This window comes from Schistocerca americana, chromosome 9 (assembly GCF_021461395.2).
Source record: "Schistocerca americana isolate TAMUIC-IGC-003095 chromosome 9, iqSchAmer2.1, whole genome shotgun sequence".
Taxonomy (NCBI): Eukaryota; Metazoa; Arthropoda; class Insecta; order Orthoptera; family Acrididae; genus Schistocerca; species Schistocerca americana.
In genome coordinates, this window is record NC_060127.1 from 102476372 (window position 1) to 102496919 (window position 20548).

At 45.5% G+C, this 20548-nt stretch overlaps 1 protein-coding gene and 1 non-coding gene across 2 annotated transcripts in view; both read right to left on the reverse strand.

Moving 5' to 3' along the window:
- Positions 1 to 20548, reverse strand: part of LOC124550700 (ras-related protein Rab-32-like) — a 381369-nt gene that overhangs the window by 176528 nt on the left and 184293 nt on the right. The gene's annotated exons all lie outside the window — the stretch shown is intronic.
- Positions 6467 to 6540, reverse strand: Trnai-aau. Its single transcript has one exon. It is a non-coding gene; the product is annotated as a tRNA-Ile (tRNA).

Genomic DNA, 20548 nt, shown 5'->3' on the forward strand with positions numbered 1-20548 from the left:
CATTATTATTGTGTCACGAGCTCCCACCAACAACGGCTATTCTGTTACATGTATACATTATTCTTATAGACTAGAGATATTTTATGTGGCAAAACAACGTTTGCCCGGTCAGATTTTCAGAGGCGGAACGAAGTTCGCCGGCTATAGCCAGTAGCTTACTAAAAAAAGCACAGTGTCAGTACAAAAATATGTAATGTATTATATTGTTCTTATACCAGCTATCGTTTGCTCTTAGAATCTTACGTCGTTTCACAGAAAAAGTCTGTAGCTACTGGAATAACACAGTGGATAATGAAGTTTTGCATAATAATCGTACGGCAAAATTCTCTCCTCTCTCTTCGCTACCATTGGCCAAAATCTCAGTATCTGAAACCGTTTATGAAATATGAGGAATGTTGTGGGTATTTCATTCTGGCTTTACCGCTTACACACGTGATTGCAAATGAGTTTGCGACATCAGATCAATTTTCTCGAGATTGTTGACATATAGAGACCTCCACCCTAGCCTAAAGAAAAATTCAGAATGTTAGCTGAATCTCATAAGCAGCAACATATTATGTAAATGTGCACCAAACGCAAAATCATTTCGACCCCTCTGTCATTGCAAACGTTTGCGAATTTCGGGCAGTGTCTTACTTAAATGCAAATATCACATTAACAATGAGCATTAACAAAACGATGGGCACGTTATCATTAAGCTGACATGTAAAGCTGTAAGTAACGCAAAAATGAATTTTTTTTTGAGTGAACAGTTTCTGTAAAATCGTGTGCAGGGTGTGCGCCTAGATTCTGTTATCACCAACCGGCCGAATGGCGGCAACTTCTGGCGGCTTCCTCTTCCCAACAAACGAATGAAATCGCCAAGCACTTCAGACTTAAATTAATCACTGTGCATTGGCCACCGTATGCTGCGCAACTGTGTGTGGCGCGCCCAAAAAGTTTCTGTGAATGTAGCAATGAAAGTGAACGTTAACTGGAACATGGACAGCAATGCTCGCTGAATGTCTCAAGAAAGTAGCTGGATATTAAGGGATGGTTACGCAACAAGTCGCACGTACTGAAAAACCGCCTCCACGTGGTCGACTTCCGCAATGAAGTCGCTTCCGTGCCCCAGATTTGATGAGAGATTGCGCCAGTGGAGCGCCCTCCTGCGTTGTGGCTTCTGGGTTATATCGACTCTGGCGTCCTGCTCAGTCGATACCAGAGCAGATAGGGCGCCACTTATCTGGAGTATCTGGCAGATAACATGGACTGTGGGCGATCCGACGCGCGTCCCAGCTGTCGTCTCAACGGCGGCTGAATCTCTGGTGCCACGGGAACGACATGCGGCAGTATTGTCCGCCTCAGGAATATCTAGGGGCTGGATATGAACATCCTACAGCAGTCGTTTCCATCCTGGAGTAATACTGAAACGTTCCTTTCATTCGTCAATCCCAATTGCCATGGCATCGCGTGAAGTCAAACTCGAGGCCGATGCACGGCGTGCGAGATAAACTACGCGATGTCTTTCCATATACTTAATCGGAAACGGTTATTGGCGGACATGAGATAATTATCTGCCCTGCAGAATGAGAATTTCACTCTGCAGCGGAGTGTGCGCTGATATAAAACTCCCTGGCAGATTAAAACTGCGTGCCGGACCGGGACTCGAACTCGGGACCTTTGCCTTTCGCGGGCAAGTGCTCTACCAACTGAGCTGCTCAAGCACGACTCACGCCCCGTCCTCACAGCTTTACTTCTCCCAGTACCTCGTCTCCTACCTTCCAAACTTTACAGAAGCTCTCCTTCGAATCGCAGTTACTTACATGTAGTAAGTGATTTGCATATGAAATTGTTGTGTTTGCAAGCAATTGGCTGTAATTAATTCTCACAGTCGCAACGGCGACAGAAGTCTGCAATCGATGTGGGTAAGATGCTGTGAATGTTGCAAATACTTCAAGATGCTCTCGTCATTCCAGAGAAGCAGATTATGTTAGATACTTGCGCTGTAGACTGATAAATGCAGCAGAAGAAAGGAGGGAAGGAAGGAACGTTTCAATGACAATCCATAGAAGCAACAGAGAGACCGCGGAAGAGGAGTGCCAATAAATGTACATTTACTGATGAAGTTGTTTGTAACGATTCAGACAAAGCCAGTTCACAGAATTCCATAGCGGCATTACACAGCTGGAATTGCGTGCTCCTAATAAATATCTTCGGAATTAGTTGTCGGTCGGTGAGGCCTGGCACGAAGTCGGCGTTCCAAAACATCCCAAAGGTGTTCTATAGGATTCAGGTCAGGACTCCGTGCAGGCCAGTCCTCTAACGGGAAGTTATTGTCGTGTAACCACTCCACCACAGGCCGTGCATCATGAACAGGTGCTCGATCGTGTTGAAAGATGCAGTCGTCATCCCAGAATTGCTCTTCAACAGTGGGAAGCAAGAAGGTGCCACGCAAAACAAGGGGTGCAAGACACTTACATGAAAAACACGTCCATACCGTAACAACACCGCCTTCGAATTTTACTGTTGGCACTACACACGCTGGCTGATGACGTTCACCGGGCATTCGCCATACCCACACCCTGCCATCGGATCGCCACATTGTGCACCGTGATTCTTCACTCCACACAACGTCTTTCCACTGTTCAATCGTCCAATGTTTACGCTCCTTACACCAAGCATGGCATCGTTTGGCATTTACCGGCATGATGTGTGGCTTCGGAGCAGCCGCTCGACCATGAAATCCAAGTTTTCTTACCTCCCGCGTAACTGACGTAGTACTTGCATTGGATCCTGATGCAGTTTGGAATTCCTGTGTGATGGTCTGGCTAGATGTCTACGTATTACACATTACGAGCCTCACTAACTGTCGGCGGTCTCTGCCAGTCAACAGACGAGGTCGGCCTGTACGCTTTTTTGCAGTACGTGTCCCTTCGCGTTTCCACTTCACTATCACATAGGAAAAAGTGGACCTAGGGGTGTTTAGGAGTGTGGAAATCTCGCGTTACAGACGTATGACGCAAGTGACACCCAACCACCTGACCACGTTCAAAGTCCGTGAGTTCCGCGGAGCGCCCCATTCTGCTCTCTCACGATGTCTAATGAGTACTGAGGTCGCTGATATGGAGTACCTGACAATAGGTGGCAGCACAATGCACCTAATATGAAAAACTTATGTTTCTGGGGATGTCCGGATACTTTTGATCACATAATGTACCTGCAAAATGATATTCTACGACACACAGTTCAGGAGATACGACTTCATAAACATTGAGCCGCGTTGAAATGAAACTGCAGGGCGAAATTCGCTAGAGATACAGGTGGAATGTGCGTACAAATACGTGGGAAATATGTTCCAGATATGTGAAAAGTATTTGACATCTGCGTATGCGGGCAAACCACGGACAAAACCCTGGAACGATGTAATCGAATTTGGAAAGGACATTCGGGAGGACGACGGTTCAATCCCGTCTCCGGCCATATTGATTTAGGTTTTCCGTGATTTCCCTAAATCGCTCCCGAGCTTGTGCTCCGTCTCTAATGACCTCGTTGTCGACGGGACGTTAAACACTAATCTCCTCCTCTTTTGGAAAGGAATACTGAGCTGCGGGGGGGGGGGGGGGGGGTTGTGACAATGTGGTGAGATGGAGGTAGAGGAAATGGTCGGAAGACGAGCAGGCCGCTGGTCAGGGAGCTGGGAGATGAGGAGATGAACAGCGAGAGGGGTGGAAGAGACAAGAGTAATAGAAGATTGGAATAAATACGAATCCACACAGGTACTCGACTAGTTCTGGATGAGAACCATCCAGAATGGCGGCCGATGACTTCCGGTGTAAGAAATTATCTTTGCTCTGCCAAACGTCTTTTCAAAGTAGACGGAGGAGCGGACAGAGCTTCAAGTCAATCTGTTTCTTGGTCTAGGGTTGGGAAACTGGTCGTCAAAGCCGGAAAAATCAGAATGTTTAATGGCGTAAGGAAGGAGACTGCACTGGGAATACACTACGTACTCAGAGGACAGGCGATCTGTAATTTATCTTCCCACTGGCAAAAGATTCCCGGATCACCCCCTCCTCCCCCCTCCCCCCCGCCCCATTCTTATCTCCGGGAAGGAACTACGAAGGGGGAGGTAACCATGAGAAAAGGTGGAATAACCAACGAAAGGGCAACATGTTAGTAGTCAGACCGGCAGAATATTTGACGTAATAGGTTAACTAGAAAGTTCTGCAAAGGGAAATGGGAAGGCTCAATCTCAGGTGTAGTAGGACTCGGTTAACTGAAATATGAAGAACGATTTCTGATGAGAGGAATGTAGGATAATGTCAACAGAAGAACAAAACGGTGTAACAGGAGTAGGATTCGTTATGAAAAGGAAGGGTCGAGTTTTTTTTTCCTTTCTACACTGGCTTTTAACATATGCCCATATCCACAACCTCAACACAGGAAATATTATTCTACAGTTCGTTTTGACCTATGAGGAGTTCATCGACAGGGCTATTCTCATCAGATTCGACAAACCAATGCCAGCATTAATTCATATTTATATGCCGACATCATAATAAGAAAATCGAAAGACATAGATGGTTCAGTAGGATACTGAACTTGTGAATCATCATATCAAGGAAAATGAAAATACAATAATCAAGAGTGATGGGAACGTTGTGGTGGGGGGAAGCAATAACATACCGAACTAAAGAGATAGTATGGACTCTGCGTTAGGAATGAGAAAGCAGAAAGGAAGAGATTTTAGTTAGTAACTGCAAATACTCTGTTCAAGAATCACATGAGGGGGTGGTATGCTTGGAAAAACCCAGAGACATGGAAAGGTCCCAACCTAATGACATCATGGTCAGGCAGGTTCCGAAATCAGATACTGGATTGTAAGTTGTACCCAACAGCAGGTATAGACTCAGATCACAATGACGACGACTAGTGTGAAGATGAAGAGAATCGTCCAGAAGGACGAGTGTGCGGAGAAGTGGGACATTGAAGTACTAGGGAATGAAGAGCCACGCTTGGAGTTCTCCGCGGATGTAGATACCACGACAACGAGTAGCTCATTAGGCGGGTCAGTTGAGGACGAGTGGACATACCTAAAAAACAAAACAAAAAAACAAAAAAAAAACAAAAAAAAGGCGTATTCACAGAAGTTGGAGAGGTAACTGCGAAGAAGCCATTGGTAACAGAATAAATACTTCAGTTGATCGACGAAAGAACAAAGTACAGTAATGGTAAGGATAATTCAAGACCACAGAAATACAGATCACTTAAGAATGAAATAAACTGGAAGTGCAGGGAAGCTAAGGCGAAATGGTTAGACGAAAATTGTGAAGAAAGCGAAAAAGAAATGATTTTCGGAAGGCCTGACATAGCATATAGAAAAGTCAAAATAACCTTCCGCCAAATGCAGAAGAGAACGGATAGGTGGAAAAGGAGTTCTGAAGCCCTCTGTCTGTGGGAGGATTTGTCTGATGTGACAGAAGAAGAAACAGCAGTCGATAGGCAAGAGTTTAAGGATCCAATGTTAGAATCAGAATTTGAAAGAGCTTTGGAGGACTTAAGATCACAAAATGCAGAAAGGATAGGTAAAATTCCATCAGAATTTCTAAAATGGTTGGTGGAAATGGCAACAAGACGACTATTCATGTTGGTGTGTAGAATGTATGAGTCTGGTGATATACCATCTGACTTTTGGAAAAACATCATGTAACACAATTCCGAAGGCTGCAAAACCGACAAGTGCGCAAATTATCACACAGTCAGCTTGACTGCTGATAAGAATAATTTACAGAAGAACGGAAAACAAAACTGAGGATCTGTTAGATGCCAATTAGTTTGGCTTTAGGAAAGGTAAAGGCACCAGAGGGGCAGTATTACGTTTCGGTTGATAATGAAAGCAGACTAAAGAAAAATCAAGATACTGTCATAGGATTTGTCAACCTGGCAAGATGTTCGAAATTCTGAGAAAAATACGGGTAAGCCAGAGGGAAAGACTGGTAATATACAATATGCACAAGAGCCAAGAACGAACAATAATACTTGAGGACCAAAAACGGATTGAAAAGGGTTTAAAACAGGAGTGTAGTCTTTCGCCCCTGCTGTTCAACCCATAAATCGAAGAAGCAATGACGGAAATTGAAGGAAGAGTTGAATTAAAATTGAAGCTGAATGGATGTCAATGATACGGATCGCTAATGACATTGCTAACCTCAGTGGAAATGAAGAGTCACAGGACATGTTGAATGGCATGAAAAGTAATGAGTACATAATATGTATTGAGGTTAAACCGAAGAATGACTAAAGTTATGAGACGTAGCGAAAATAAGATGGGCTATAAACTCGGTAGAACTGTGGATCACGAAGTAGACTAAGATAATGAACTGGTCTGGGTGTATGTGGGGAGGGGGGGGGGGTGAGGGAGGGAAGGGACTATCGATGTCAGCGACATCGGGACTTTACGCAGAATCAGTAGCGACGAGCGAAAATGTGTACCGGACCGGGATTCGAACCCAGGATCTCCTGCTTATTAGGCAGGTGCGGTAACCACTGCGCCATCCGGACACACTGTTTATCGAAGCTGCACGGATAATCTCAGCACGCAACCCGGCCGAAACACACTCCCACCAAGGGCCATCTATCTGCGGTCTCTGTCCATTTCCTCCATGCTCGCCGGCCGCTGTCGCCGAGCGGTTCTAGGCGCTTCAGTCCGGAACCGCGTGACCGCTACGGTCGCAAGTTCGAACCCTTCGACGTGCATGGATGTGTGTGATGTCCTTAGGACAGTTAGGTTTAAGTAGTTCTAAGTTCTAGGGAACTGATGCCCTCAGATGTTAAGTCCCATAGTGCTCAGAGCCATTTGAACCTCCATGCTCGCTACTCTGAGATTCCCGCAGGAGGTCGGATGTATTTGAGCATCCGCACTGAAAAAGTCGAATTCGTTGCCCATCGATGCAAATCAATTACACGAATGCGTGGTGTCTGTTTTTTTTTTCAGACATGTCCGAAAGAACAGACATCACAGAATCATAATAAGAAATTCTGCTGCCTTAGAAGTAAAATAACGATCGTCACACGAAGGAAGGACGAAAGAAGAATCAGACTACACAGACAGAGGTCATTCTTAAGCAGCAGAATTATACCGATGTCATAGGCCTTAATTAGAAGATATTTTTGAGATTGTCCATTTGGCGCACAGGATTGTATGGTCGTGAAACACTGACTGGAGGAGCACCCGAAGGGAAGAGATTCTATAGTTTTGTGATGTGGTGCTGCAGTTGGATGGTGAAAATTGGAGTGACTGACAACACAAGAATGAGCATGTACTTCGCAGAGAGCATGAAGGAACGAATGTATGGATAACACAGAAGAAGGAGGGACAGGAGGATTTGGCATGTGTTAAGACAGCAGAGAATAACTTACATAGTACTAGTGCAGCGTTTCTCAACCTTTCAGTATTCACGACACAGTTTTCAATCAGAATTTCCAGCGCCCCGCCCCTTTCATCATACAGCAAACAGAAATAAATATATAGCATGAATGTGGGGTACGAGGGACATTTGAAAAGTCCGTGCAAAAATAAAAACTACTTACGTGTTTGTGGTAAACCTTTTTTATTTTTCGACATAGTGTTCTTTTAGACTTTTACACTCCGTCCAACGCTGTTCTAATTTGTTGATCCCTTCCGAATAATAGGAACTGTCCAAGTCTGCAAAATAGCATTAGTTTCTGCAATCACCACCTCGACTGAAAAAAAAAAAAAATCTTTTTCCAGCCAGCCATTTGTTCAAATTGGGGAAAAATAGTAGTCCGAGGGAGCCAACTCTGGAGAATAGGGGGGAATGAAACGAGTTGGAATCCTATTTCCATTAATTTTGCGACCACAAATGCTGAGGTGTGTGCTGATGCACTGTTGTGATGGTCCAATCGCCGGCGTTTCTCTTGCAGCTCCGTTTTCAAACAGTCCAATAACAATCAATAATATGCACCTGTAATAGCTTTACCCTTTTCCAGGTAGTCGATGAGGATTATTCCTTGCGAATCCCAAAAGACAGTCCCCATAACTTTTCCGGTCGTAAGAATGGTCTTCGTCTCTTTTGGTGCAGATTCTCCCTTGGTAACCCGTTGTTTAGATTATTGTTTGGTCTCAGGAGTATAGTACTGTATCCATGTTTCATCCACAGTGACGAAACAACGCTTAAAGTCCTGCGGATTCTTCCTGAACAGCTGCAAACCATCCTTGCAAGACTTCACACGATTCCGTTTTTGGTCAAGCGTGAGCAATTCCGGAACCCATCTTGCGGATAGCTTTCTCATGTCCAAATGTTTGTGCAAAATATTATGTACCCGTTCATTCGAGATGCCCACAGCACTAGTAATCTCACACACCTTAACTCTTCTGTCATCCATCACCATATCATTGATTTTATCAATGATTTCAAAAATGGTCAAATGTGTGTGAAATCTTATGGGACTTAATCAGTCCTTAATCTTACAAACGACTTAATCTAAATTATCCTAAGGACGAACACACACACCCATGCCCGAGGGAGGACTCTAACCTCCGCCAGGACCAGCCGCACAGTCCATGACTGCAGCGACTGAGACCGCTCGGCTAATCCCGCGCGGCAATGATTTCTGGAGTCGTAACCTCCACAGGGCGTCCAGAACGTTCAGCATCACTTGTGCCCATATGGCCACTCCGAAAATTTTGAAACCACTTATAAACTGTTCTAATCGAAGGTGCAGTCGTCGTAATGTTTATCAAGCTTCTCTTTAGTCTCCTGAGGCGTTTTGCCTTTCATAAAGTAATGTTTAATCACCACACGAAATTTTTTTTCGTCCATTTTTTTTACAATTGCTTGACTTCCTTGATTCACACGAATGCCAAACACAAAGAAATAGACCAATATGGCTGAAACTTGGTGTGCGTTCTTTCCAAAGATGCTACAAACTAAACATGACCTCGATACGCGCCGGTGGTGTCATCTCTCGGACTTTGCACGGACTTTTCAAACGCCCCTCGTATTTTGACGGTAAGGCTATCAAGTTACAAACCTTGCAAATTGTCAAGAATAACTAAATTTATTTCGCAGCACCCATCCGCTACATTGACAAAACCAGAATCTGCTCTGTCTTTCAGTTGGCACGCGAAAATACTCCCAAAGGTCTCTCAACTGCCAAAGGGGACGCCTTAATAGACTTCTCGCCAAGTGGCGAAATCAAGAGATAAATTAGTAATAAATCGCTCTTTGAATTCTGGGCAGCGGTGGACTGATGAGATTTCTGCCCTGAAACAAGAACGTTTCCTAGACTGTTACCATTTACAACAGCCTACCTTTTGCGAAACCGGATTTTCTGCATTCATGACAAAGTACAAAGAAGAGCTAAATATAAAAAAGTCGTCACAGTGTATTTCTAATACCAAACTGTATTTATAGGAGTATCACATGAGTGTCAATATAAATTTCAATTTTTTATCATGTCATAATGTATTATACTTTTCTTCTTATAACAGTAAATTTATCAGTTTTGAATTCAATGTTTTTTACTTTTCGAAAAGCGCCTACATCCCATCTAGTGTTGTGACGTCCACTCTCCCTCCCCCCCCCCCCCCCCCATCCCTCTAGAGGGGCGCATGCCACGAGTTGCCCATCACTGTACTAGAGGGACCCATAGAGGTTAGAAACTGCAGAGGAAGACAGAGGTTGTAATACACAGAACAGACAATTGAGTTTTAGATGACAATTGAGGACGTAGACACATGTGCTACTCTGAGATGAAGAGGAATTCGTGCTGGGCCACGTTAAACCAGACAGAGGACTGACTGACTGACTGACTGACTGACTAACCAACCTCTCTCTCTCTCTCTCTCTCTCTCTCTCTCTCTCTCTCTCTCTCTCTCTCTCTCTCTCTCTCTCCCTCCCTCCCTCTCTCCCAGTCTGTGGGGTTCCTGTGGAAGTGAAAGGAACGATAGCTGGCAAAAACTAGAAAGAATTTATGTGAGATTATGTTTACTAAAAGTCGCAAATATCTTATATGATTGTCACTTAAGCAGAAGGGAAAATCAAAAATTGGTGTGATGAGCACAAGCGGGTTAACACCATCACAGTCTGCCGGCCAGGGTGGCCGAGCGGTTCTAGGCGCTACAGTCTGGAACCGTGAGACCGCTACGGTCGCAGGTTCGAAACCTGCCTCGGGCATGGATGGGTGTGATGTCCTTAGGTTAGTTAGGTTTAAGTAGTTCTAAGTTCTAGGGGACTGATGACCCCAGCAGTTAAGTCCCATAGTGCTCAGAGCCATTTGAACCATTTTGAACCATCACGGTCTCTGAAACGCCAACTCGGACGCGCCTCGAGGCAAACCTTGTATTACGCTGTCTCCTAAAGGCCATGCATGTCAAGCGCTGTTTGCGAGTCAGTTATCGCTAATTAGAGCTCTCACCACGTTCGCCTGTTACAGCACGACAGTAACGTGGCGGGGGGGGGGGGGGGGGGGGTTCTGACACAGTCATAATTAATGTTGTGGCGTTTGTCAGGAAGGGCTAGAGGCAACTTCACCAAAATTTTAAAGAGGCTGCAGCATTCACAGTGGTTCCGTGTTCAGCAGAGTCCGGCGGCCGCTGTGGCCGGAAGGTTCTAGGCGCTTCAGTCTGGAACCGCGTGACCGCTACGGTCGCAGGTTCGAATCCTGCCTCGGGCATAGACGTGTGTGATGTCCTTAGGTTAGTTAGGTTTAAGTAGTGCTCTAGGGGACTGATGACCTCAGAAGTCCCATATTGCTTAGAGCCATTTGAACTTTTTTTTTCGGCAGAGTCTACCAGTAACACACTGCGATGGTGAACCTCTTACGTTATTTGATTTTCAAACAGCTGAGCAAAACTAGCGCACTCAGACATTTTTCTCTTTACTTATTATTATCATCACTAAACTGACACACAATATTTTTTTTAGCCCAACGCAATCTGACTTTTCAATAATCCCTACAAAAGAATGGCCGTGACTAACAATAACATATACCTTTCACGAATCACTTACCTCACAAAAATTTTCGTTACTCCAACTACTGCAACGCAGCGAACGCCAATACTGCCAGGTAAATAAAAGATAATAACTACTGAAGGCACTGATAGGCATAGCAGGAGGAGGAGGATACTAGTGTTTAACGTCCCGTCGACAACGAGGTCATTAGAGACGGAGCGCAACTTCGGGTTAGGGAAGGATGGGAAAGGAAATCGGCCGTGCCCTTTCAAAGGAACCATCCCGTCATTTGCCTGAAGCGATTTAGGGAAATCACGGAAAACCTAAATCAGGATGGCCGGAGACGGGATTTAACCGTCGTCCTCCCGAATGCGAGTCCAGTGTGCTAACCACTGCGCCACCTCGCTCGGTTAGGCATAGCAAATGAAAGGTTTTGATAGAGATCAAACAATAATAATGTTCGAAAGTCATCATATATATCTATCAATTCATGACATCCATCTTTACAAATTTCCTTTTTCTGGCAGAGACACGTCCAGATCGTTCGCTTATAGTAACGTCTCAAAACTCTGGTAACTCACTCCACATCCATCACTGCTGGCGGCTCACCTCCAACTGCCCAACACTACACGCTGGCCACATTCAACTGCCCAACACTACAATAGTGAATATTCCAACAGCACAGTCAGTGATTTTCATACAGAGCGCTACGTGGCGTTACCAACTTAAAAACCTAAACAGCCTATCTACAATGGATTCACTGCAGAGGGTGCAGATGGACAGCTCGGTAAGTACACGTTTCTCGAAAACTGTCCTTAGCAGCTAATTCGGCAACTCACACGCAGTGGAGATATCTTAGACCCTGTAGCTACAAAGGCGCCCGACCTTATCGACGTCATTAGCACAAAGACAGGGATTAGTAACCATGGTTTCATAGCGACCATGGCTGCTGAAGGTGATAAATCCGTCAAGAAGGGTAGGAGAGTGTTTCTGCTAAGAAGATGATCAGTTGTTAGCGTCTCAGACAATGAACTGACATTTTGTTGCAGTATGTATGGTCGTAGAGAAATTATGGGCACAGTTTAAACGGACTGTATATCCTGCTCTGGAGCAGTATGTTGCCGGTAAGTGGATTAATTACCTAAGGAGAAGACCACTCTGGTTAACAACGAAATTCCTAAAATTCTAATTAAAGCATTCAACAGCTACCACCGTCATACGTTAGCGAAATATCTTGCCGAGAATAGCTGAGCGGGTCTAAAGCTTCTAGCCAGTCAATCTCGAGCAGTATGTGTTGGCAACAGAAACCAGGAAAGAAAAGCTGAAGTTTTAAATTTCGCCTTTAAGACTGGAGGATCGTACAAACGTACCGTCGTTTCACCATAACACAGATTACTGTATGGGCGACGTAATAATAGTCATCCCTGGCGTAGAGAAACAGCTGAAAGCGTTGAAAACAAGTTGCAAGACCCGGATGGAATCCCGATGCTGTTTTAAGGACTGCAGTAGTAGCCCATTACTTTGCTTGCATTTGTCGAGAATCTCTCGCCCAGTGACTGAAAAAAAAAAAGCGGGTGATCGCTGTATATAAGAAGGGTACAAAAACGGACCGACAACATTACAGACCAATAGCCCCAACATATGTCTGAGGCACAATTTTTGAGCATATTCTGAGTCCGATTATAATAAACTTCCGTGAGACAGGAAAGTTATTGCCCACAAATCAGGACCGATTTAGAAAGTGCCGCTCTCGCGAAACTTAGCTTGTCCTTTTTTCACATGATATTCTGCGAACTGTAGACGAAGAACAACAGGTTCTCTATTCCTAGATTTGCGTGAAGCGTTTGACACGGTGCCCTACTGCAGAGCATATGGATTAGGTTCCGAGATATGACAGTGTCCCGAAGATTACTTAAGTTACAGAACCCAGTATGTTGTCCTCGGTGCCGAGTGTTCAGAGACAAGGGCATCGTCACGAGTGCCCCAGGGAAATGTGACAAGATCGCTGTTATTTTCTACACACATAAAGGGTCTGAAGGTTATGGTAAACAGCTTTCTGCGCCTGTTTGCTGATGACTGAGGTATACGCCAAAATATCGTCGTTGAGTGACTGTGGAAAAATATAGGATGACTCAGAAATTCTAGTCGGCATGGTGAACGGCCACTGGTCTAAATGTGTAAAAATGTAAGTTAATGCAGATGAGTAGGAAAAATAACCCTGTCATGTTCGAATAACCCATTAGTAACGTTCTGCTTGACAGTCACGTCGATTAAATATCTAGACGTGACGTTGCAAAGCGATATTAGACGAAACGAACGCGTAAGGATGGTGGTAGCGAAGGCGAACGGTCGTCTTAGGTTTATTGGGAGAGCTATAAGAAAGTGTGATGATGATGACGATGATGATGGTGTGTTTGGTTTGTGGGACGCTCAACTGCGCTGTCAGCAGTGCCCGTACATATTCCCAAATTTCCACAGTCCAATTTTTCCCCCCACAGTCCAATTTAGCCATTGTCATGGATGATGATGAGGACAACAAACACTCAGTCCCCAGACAGAGAAAATCCCCAACCCGACCAGGAATCGAACCCAGGACCTCGTGATCCAGAGGCAACAACAGTAGCCACTAGACCACGAGCTGTGGAGCATAGGAAAGTGTGGCTCACCTACGAAGAAGACCGTGTATAGAGAACTTTTGAGACCCATTCTCCTGTACTGCTGAAATCTTTGGCATCTCATTATGTCGGATTAAAGGCAGACATCGCGTCAGTTCGGGGCCGGGCAGCTAGATTTGTTACCGCTAGGTTCTAACAACAAGCGAATATTGTGGATATATTTGGTGAACTCAAATGGGATTCCCTGGAGCGAAGACGATAGTACTGAAAAAGTTTGGAGACCCAGCATTTGAAGCTGACTGCAGAACGGTTCTAATTCCATCAACCTACATTTCACTCAAGGACCAAGTCAGGGCTCATACGGAGGCGTATAGATAGTCATTATTTCCCTCGCTCCACTCGCGAGTGAAACACAGAAGAATGTTCACTTGGCCATGCACCATACGATGGCTTGCAGAGTATGTACTTAGATGCAGATTCTTGCAATGATACTGGCTACAAATTGGGAAATCCACTGACAAACGACTTTGACAAACGGCAGATCGATCACGCAGTGCAGGCTTTTACAGCCGGTATCAGCTTTACTTAAAACTTCTGGGCTGACAGGCTGTGGTCGATACGTAAGACATTCCCGGAACGTTTCGGCTCCAGTTGCGCGATACATCCTCGGAGGTGAAGTGACGAGGGAGCGACGGCACCGTACTGCATCACGTGACGCCATCTTCGAGACAACCTCTGATGGTGCTAACATTTTCCACTGAAAGTAATGGATCGTCATTCGGTCGGTGCAAAATCTACAGCCATATTTTATCTAATTTGGCACCTTTCTATTCCCTGTAAATTTTTTTATTATGTTTATATGTATCAGCAGCCCCTCTATACATGCGCATGTTGTAATGCGTTGTTTTCGATATCTAACGCGTCTCACAGAATTTTGTTTCATGATTACCTTCTTGAAACATGTTCTACTACGGCCAACTTATCTGAGCATCAGGTATTGCCGTCTGCGCCACACGGAGGGTACCAAGAGGGTAATCATGAAATAAAATTCAGTGAGACGCATTTAGTGAGTGCCGTGGTGGAGAACTAGTCGGAAGATAGTTCGCAAAACCTCTGCCAGGCACTTGATTGTTAACTGCAGAGTTGTCATGCAGATAGTCCTAACGTTTTGGCTCATTCCTTAGAAGACTTACTCAGTCCGTAGCAAGTTTACTTGTACATTAACTCCTAATTTTCGGTGTATCCCTTTGAGGCGATGCTGCGTTTGTTAAACATTGTTACGTTTTTTTATACTAAAGGCACCAGTCATCGCATAGTAACTTTCTTCATGTAGATGTCTGCGGAGAGGCGGGGAATTTTCTGACGATGTGGGATTTGAAATCCGGTATGTTTCATAACACCGAAATCCATTTCATTTTGCTGGGAAGTTACGTGCTCGCTCCATTGGTGGTGGTATATGGCGCCACCTGGAAGCTCTCTGGAAATTAAATTCTGTTTTGACGTCGTGTGGCTTTCTCCAGCGCTCTGCTTGATGACTTGGGATGCGGCACGTTGGTACAGGAAGACTGTCTCTCTCTCTCTCTCTCTCTCTCTCTCTCTCTCTCTCTCTCTCTCTCTCTCTGTGTCTCTGTCTCTCTGTCTCCCCCTCCCACTGTGTCACCGGTCCAACACGATTTTCCGTTATTTAGGACTTTTACAGAAACGAGACGGAGTCTGAGGACTCGAAAGGGTAGCATTCAGATGACAAGGTAGTGGAACAGTGTGTGTTGCCTAACCCAGATGAGGTTCAATGTGTACAGTGAGAAGGCAGTAAAGGCAAATAGAAAAATCTAAGATGGAATTGAAGTTCAGAGAGAAGAAGCAGAAAATTTACGATTTGCAGATGGCATTGTCATTCTATCAGAGACTTGCAAGAGCTGTTAAGCGGAATGGATAGTGGCTCGAAAAAGAAAATTTAAGATGAATATGCACAAAAAGTGAAATAGGGATATGATATGGAGTTGATAAAAGTCATGTCATAATATGAGAATTAGATTAAGAAATGAGACAAAGTACACTGAAGAGCCAAAGAAACTGGTACACCTACCTAATATCGTGTAGGGAACCCGTGAGCACGAAGAAGTGCCACAATACGACGTAGCATGGACTCCACTAATGTCTGAAATAGTGCTGGAGGGAATTGACACCGTGAGTCCTGCGAAGCAGTCCATAAATCTATAAGAGTACGAAGGGGGTGGAGATCTCTTCACGCAGCACGTTGCAAACCATCCCACATATGCTCAATAATGTTCATGCCTGGGGAGTTTGGTGGGAAGCGGAAGTGTATGAACTCGGAAAAAGAGTTCCAGGAGCCACTCTGAAGCAATTCTGGACGTGTGTGGTCTCGCATTGTCCTGCTGGAATTGCCCAAGACCACTGGAATGCACATTGGACATGAATGGATGCACCTGATCAGACTGGATGCTTACGTGCGTGTCACCTGCCAGAGTCGTATCTAGACGTATCAGGGCTCCGACATCACTCCAACTGCACACGCCCCACACCATTACAGAGCCTCCACCAGCTTGAACAGTACCCTGCAGACATGCAGGATCCATGGATTCATGAGATTGTCTCCATACCCGTACACGTCCAGCCGCTCGATACAATTTGAAACGAGACTCATCCGAACAGGCAACATGTTTCCACCCGTCAACAATCCAACGTCGGTGCTGACGCGCCCAGGCGCAGCGTAAAGCTTAGTGTCGTGCAGTCATCAAGAGTACACGAGTAGGTCTTCGTCTCCGAAAGGCCATATCGATGTTTCGCTGAATTGTTCGCACTTGTCGATGGGCCAATACTGAAATCTGCAGCAATTTGCGGAAGAGTTGCATTTCTGTCACATTGAACGATTCTTTTCAGTCGTCGTTGGTCCCAGGATCTTTTTCCAACCGCAGCGATGTCGGATATTTGATGTTGTAGCAGATTCCTGATATTCACGGTACACTAGTAAAATGGTCGTACGTGAAATTCCCCACTTCATCGCCACCTCGGAGACGCTGTGTCCCATCGCTTGTGCGCCGACTGTAACACCACGTTCAAACTCACTCAAATCTTTATAACGTGCCATTGTAGCGGCAGTAACCGATCTAACAACTGCGCCAGACACTTGTTGTCTTATGTAGGCGTTGTCGATCGCAGCGCTGTCTTCTGCCAATTTACATACTTCCTTTTTTGTATACGCATGCTAATGCCAGTCTCTATGGCGCTTCAGTGTATAATCAAGTGCGTGGCAGAGGAGCATCGAACCACCTATAGACTATTTCTCTACCGTTCCAATCTCGAATAGCACGCGGGAAAAAAGACAAAATAAATCTCTCCGTTCGAGTTCTGATTTCTGTTATTTTATTACGAAGATTGTTTTCGCTCTTTATGTAGGCGCCAACACAATATTTTCGTACAAGGAGCAGAAAGATGCAAATTGAAATTTCGTGGAAAGACCTCGCCGCTCTGAAAATCGCTTTAGTTTTAATGACTGCCATCCCAACTTTTGCATCATATCCGTGATACTCAGTCCCCTATTTCGCGGTAATACAAAACAAGCTACTCTTCTTCGAACTATTCCGATGTCCTCCTCCAATCCCATGAGCTAAGAATCCCATGAGGTAAGAATCCCAAACAGGATAGCAACACTCTGGCAGAGGAGTGACAACAGTGCTGTACGCATTGACATTTTTTTTTTTTTTTTTTTTTTGTTTTAACTGTCGATCCGCCCCGACTTGGCATGGTTAGCACTAAGTATCTAAATCCGAACGACTTGTTGTCAGGCGTAGCGTTAATAAATAAAGATAAGCACAAATCTTCCTTGTCAATCGCCATCTTTCACGGAAGACTATCAAAATCCCTACAGTGTTATCTGAGTGTGTTCACCTAGAGACACAAAATCACAGCAAGGACAATATCTATAAGCGTTAATACGTTTTTCAGTGACGCTTTTTTTGCTATTGCCAATCTGAATTTTATATCATCTCTATTTCCGGCTTTATCAGTTATTTTGTTGCCCAAAAAGCAAAAGTCACCTACTACACTGAAGCGCCAAAGAAAGTGTTATAGGCATCCGTGTTCAAACACAGATATGTAAACTGGCAGAATACGGAAATAAGGAGCTGGGGTCGCAACGCCCATGTAAGACAACTAGTCTGGCGCAGTTGTTAGATCGGTTACTGCTACTTCAATGGCACGTTACCACGATTTAAGTGCGTCTGAACGTGGTCGGCGCACGAGCAATTGGACACAGCATCTATGAGGTAGCGATGAAATAGGGATTTTTCCGTACGACCATTTTACTAGTGTACCGTGAATATCAGGAATCTGCTACAACATCAAATATCCGACATCGCTGGGGTTGGAAAATGATCCTGGGACCAACGACGACTGAAAAGAATCGTTCAATGTGACAGAAGTGCAACCCTTCCGCAAATTGCTGCAGATTTCAGTATTGGCCCACCGACAAGTGCGAACAATTCAGCGAAACATCGATATGGCCTTTCGGAGACGAAGACCTACTCGTGTACTCTTTATGACTGCACGACACTAAGCTTTACGCTGCGCCTGGGCGCGTCGGCACCGACGTTGGATTGTTGACGAGTGGAAACATGTTGCCTGTTCGGATGAGTCGCGTTTCAAATTGTATCGAGCGGCTGGACGTGTACGGGTATGGAGACAATCTCATGAATCCATGGATCCTGCATGACTGCAGGGTACTGTTCAAGCTGGTGGAGGCTCCGTAATGGTGTGGGGCGTGTGCAGTTGGAGTGATGTCGGAGCCCTGATACGTCTGGATACGACTCTGACAGGTGACACGCACGTAAGCATCCCGTCTGATCACCTGCATCCATTCGTGTCCATTGTGCATTCCAGTGGACTTGGGCAATTCCAGCAGGACAATGCGACACGTCCACAATTGCTACAGAGTGGCTCCAGGAACACCCTTATGAGTTTAAACAGTTCCGCTGGCCACCAAACTCCCCAGACGCGAACATTATTGAGTGTATCTGGTATGCCTTGCAACGTGCTGATCAGAAGAGATCTCCACCTCCTCGTATTCTTAGGATTTATGGACAGGCCTGCAGGATTCATGGTGGCAGTTCCCTCCAGCACTACTTCGGACATTAGTCGGGTCCATGCCACGTCTGCAGCACTTATGCGTGCTCGCCCCTACACGATATTAGGTAGGTGTACCAGTTTCTTTGGTTCTTCAGTGTAAATTCCAGATAGTTATGTAGATTAACACTTGTACATCTAGATGTAGAGGTGTTAGGAAGTCTGTAACGCTGTACGGAAACGAAATGTGAGCGATATGTAGCTCAGACGAAATGAGGTCTGAACATTTTGAAATTTGGTGCTACGGAAAAATGCTTAAGATTACACGGTCGACTCATAACGCGACCACCTGTCAAAGGCCTGAATAACGTGTGTGGAGCGGGTCAGTGAGGTTCCGGAAGGTACCAGCAGTGAAGTGGAGCCATCGTTCTCAAATGTGTCGAGTTGCGCTAGGATTCTCGGTTGATGATGCGTGGCACCAACAGCCCGGGCTAGGTGGTCCTACGGATCCTCGACTGGGTTTAAATCTGGAGGGTTCGGTGTACTCACCCGATGTTCTTCGAACCAAGCACGTAGAATGCGAGCTGTATGACACGTCGCGTTGTCCTCGTGGTAGGTGCCATAGTGCCAAGGAAAAATGAACTGTATGTAGGGGCGGACGAAATCCGCAAGAATAAATGCATACTTCTGGTGATCCAATGTGCCTTCCAAAATGACGAGAACATCCATCGGACGCCAGGAATCATTTATGGATCGTAAGGTAGGCAGGTGTTTGCTTCCAGACGTTCCGCGCTGTACACGCCAACGGACATTTGACCGATGGAGCATTAGACTTGATTCATCTGGAAAGGTCAGCTGTCATCACTCATTGGATGACGAGTTGCCATATCGGCGTGGTAAGTGCAGCCTTCGTCGCTCATGACCAGCAGTCAGCATTGGTGCTTGACAAGGCGCCTGGTGCGATGGTCCATAAGCAACAAAGTTCGTTGAACCCCCCTGCGGTTGATCTGGGCGGTCAATTGCTCAACGGCTCCAGGTGTATTCGCCAGAACAGATCTCCGCAGCCGTTCACCCCTTTTGCATAGTGCCATTATTCCGTGCACGGTACACTTTAGCCACAGCGGCAGAATCCTGTACAAACATAGCCGTTTCGGAAATACTTCACCCTTGGCCCGAAACCAAGAGATCATGTCCTTTTGGATGTCAGATAAATCGCTTCGTTTCCGCATTGCGACAACGACTACACTTAATGTAACAGAGTGTTGTCACTTCTGTCGGAAACTTTTAAACCCCTGGGATTAGGAGGAGGGGGGGGGGGGGAGAGGGATGGTGGACGACGGACGCTGCATTGCAGCGTGCCGTAAGCTGAGAATCTGGGTCGGACGGAAGGGGTGTCAGAGTGGCCGAGGCGGTTAAGTGAACTGTTCCAGAGAAGTCCCCATCCGGCGCAGATTTCCTACTTTCGCCACTACAATATCGCAACGTCCTGTGCGGCTGGGAAATATGATTTCCCACATACCTCTTTCACTGTCTTTCCTCGTCATTTACTTCAGGAACGATTGCACTTTTTTCCGCGTTCCCCACCCCCATATACGCTTTGTATACCCTCCACTGCTAGCGCTGCCACCTAACGTGTGAGTGTGCTTGTTGCACGTTGAAGTCGACTACAGGCGGTGGCCACATTAATGGGACCGAACCGTGTATGTGGCTAGTTCAGTAACTAATTAGGAGTTACTGAACCTAACTGCGGTTAAGAAACAATTTCGCGCAGAACTTTTCACTAAAAGAAGTGATTGGTTTATAGGTCACGTACTGAGATCTACATCTACATTTATACTCCGCAAGCCACCCAACGGTGTGTGGCGGAGGGCACTTTACGTGCCACTGTCATTACCT